The following is a 3381-nucleotide window of genomic DNA, read 5'->3' on the forward strand; positions in this document are numbered from 1 at the left end:
AAAGTGAGGTGTATTTCCAAATACACGGTGTGCTGCTTAGTCTGGAAAAATAAATCAAAAGCAAGATGCTCTACACAGTAGCCTGTTCTGGAGGAAGGGGGAGGTCTTGTGATTAGAAGACTATTCTGAAGTAGGTTCTTTTTGTAGCTATTTGGCTTTGTCCTTAAAAGGCTCTCATTAAGTACCCACAGGTACTTAATGCAGATCTTGTTAAGTAACTCCTCGCCAGAGGTGAAGAGTAATGTCTGTCTGTGTTGCTCACAGGCAGCTGATTACTATCCTTCTTGTATAATTATTTTATTGCCTGCAGCAAACATGGCCATTTGATGTTTTCCAAACTGTAAAATACTTCAGCTTCTTCTAGAGAAATCTCACTTCTGAAGTTGAACTGTCCCCAACTGTCAGCAGCTCAGCAAATTAAATAGTCTGTGACAGCAAAAATGTGCTTACGTAGAGCAAAGACGTGAGGTCTGGCCTTGGGACGGAGAAGGGGATGTTTCCTGTTCTGTGAGCTTACAGCATGCAGACTTTGGGCAGAACACAATCTTTGGGGACGCACCAATTTGCAGACAAAATTTCCAGCACTCTGCAAATTGGCCTCGAAAATGCAGTCACAAACTGCTCCTTTGGTTGTGAGCAGACACCTGCAGCTGGCAAGAGCCCCCTTTCAGGTAGCCAGCCCAGATGGAGTATGGCCCCTCTTCTGCTAGTCCTGCTGTTGTTTTTGTGCACCTGGAGGATGGCAATACCCACACTACTTTCGGCAGTGGATGTTGTAAAAGGGACCTAGAACAATGCACAGCCCTGTCTGTTGTTACCTTGTCTCTCACACCTTGCTCTGAGTTGTGTTGTGCTGAGCAGTGAAGTTTTGAGCATGCTAAGCAAGTTCATTAAAAGGACTAATTTTTTCACACCAGCGAAAGCATTTGCTCATTTTCTACAAATTAAAAAAAAAGTCATGGTTTTCATATGCTTTTTTTGAAAAATGTACTTGTTTTGAACTAATAATCAATGCAGCTCAAACCGAGTGACAAAGGTGAGGTGAGCTCCATGTTAAGGTATTTGCTGTGCAGATTGTAGCAATACGCACCATCTGTAGCGCAATCACCAGCATGCTGTATTTAGGAAAAAAGAATCTGGTTCTGAAGGTGTGTAATGATGTATGAACATGCCAGATTCTGTGCCAAGACCCTGTAGCACAGCTGGAAATCTATGACAACAAATCTGAAGTGATCCCTTTATTTTATAAGCCAAAATCATGCAATTTTTCATGCATTGTTTCTGCTGTAAGACAAACTGCAAAACTGTAGGAGTACGGAGAAGGTGGGGGGAGCATGTTCCTCTAGTCCTCACAGCTGTCCTGTGTCCTGTTTTATTGTCAGCTCCTGACAGGATTTATAATTGAATGCCTGGATAACCTCATTCCATGTCCAACAGGTGGAAGCACCCTTCCCCAAATTCCTCCCTGGTTCTTGGGAGCCACGTCAGTCAAGGCAGGGGGGGAGGCAGTCTGGGGGGCTCCAGCCTTTTGGCTGCAATAACCAGCTGCCCCTTTCTAATTTTAGAAGGGGTGTGCAAGAGTAGTATCGAGTGGAAAACTTTCCAAACCTCTCTCTTAAAGCTGCAATAACCAAGTGACTGTAAGATGAGATTGCGGCTCTCTTAAGTTACTGTCTCCATCCACCGCTCACAGTGCTTCCTGCAGTTATCTGTTGCTTTGCAATTTAGTGAGCAGCTCATCAAACTGGAGTGTGTAAAATTCTTCCTTTTTTCTCAGCTGTGGCTGTTCGCAGGTAAATGGTTTCTTTATTTATAATCTTAGAGAACTTCACAAGATGATTGCACTTTCCATAAGAATGTCTTTCTCTTCCTCTTCTCTGTGTGATGATTGCCTGTCACAGCTTTATGCCCATTGGTAAGGAATCTTTGAAAAAGTAATCTAAAATTTTGCAATTAAGTTCCACTGAAAGATACAGGGTATAAACAGAAGCCATGTAGAAGCAAAAACAGTAGACAAACATGGCCTTTCTAATTTTATTTGACTGAAAACAAATTATTTTCATGTTTGAGAAAATCCTAATGAGATGCCTTGTTTGCCTGAAGATGAAAAGGAGAGGCATGAAACTCGATTAACTGCTTCCAAGCAGAAAAGAGAAACTATTTAAAATCATAATTAAAGAGGTAGTGTGTTACAAAAGTGCTGAATAATTTAAATAGGCTGCCAATCCAGCAATATTAAGCAGTAAATTTAAGCAAACATGAGGTGATGACAGGGAATGTAATAATTTAATTATTTGCCCTAGTCTGCTGTCAGGGCTCCCATACACTCTAGTAATACTGTTTTCATTGACTGAAATTGTCATTATTATTATTATGTCTTCTCCTGCATTTGGGAGGAGCAGGCTTGCTCTTTGAGGAGTTGGGAGGGAATTAGGCATTACTTACCACTTTTTCCCATTGGAGCTGTGCTCGTCTTCTGGTGTTCATGTTTTTTTTTTTTTCCCCATCATCTGGCAAAACAAAATTGTTTTCAAAGGTTTAGCCACTGACATCTCAAGCTTACCTCTTGTTTCAAAGGAGGTATGCTTATGCTGGAAAATATACTCTGTAATTAGTTTGTGTATGTAAAATTAAGGTTAAATGGGTATCCTGTAATTGTGGCATGATTAAGTTCTGTGTTGCCTAAGCTTCACAGCTGTAATGGTCTCTCAGTGTTGAGGGTATTTTCGTAAGGTGTTCTCATATTGGAATAATTTATATGTAAAATGTTGACCATTCACAAGAGGAGAGGCTATGTAAGTTTAATCCTTTTTGGTTAAGGATTTAAAAAAAAAAAAAGCTCAAGTAGTTTCAGTGATCCTTTAGTGGTTGGGATAGGTACCTCTCCGCCCCCGTGCTCCCCCAAGAAATTTTGCATCTGTAATCAAACAATCATACTAATGACTGAAAACCAGACTCTAGTTAAGTTGTAGACAAGCCCTGAAGGAGACATTCCCAAAATAACTGTAGGAAGAATTTCTTTTTTTGCTATTCTAATAACTTTCCTTCTTCAGTGGAAATAATTTTGTTACAGCTGGGTAACATCTTAGACCTATTTTTGAAACGTGGGTGGTTTTAATGCATCTTTGAGGTTGAATCTATGCAATAGAAGATAGTATACTAACAAACTCTTCCGGGCTTATGATGACTGGTAAAAGTGAAATTAAGCTCATGGTACTCGATCATCTCTGAAGTTTTGCAAATGTTGTTTGTTTAAACTTAAATTCGGCAACTGGGAGACTGTAATCAGAGCCGCTTTCGTTTTGAAAAAAAATTACATTATTTTTATAACGATGACTTAGCTATGAATACAAATGACTAAAAAGCGGTGCCCTAGTTTCG

This window comes from Phaethon lepturus, unplaced genomic scaffold, assembly GCF_000687285.1.
Source record: "Phaethon lepturus isolate BGI_N335 unplaced genomic scaffold, ASM68728v1 scaffold20966, whole genome shotgun sequence".
Classification (NCBI taxonomy): Eukaryota; Metazoa; Chordata; class Aves; order Phaethontiformes; family Phaethontidae; genus Phaethon; species Phaethon lepturus.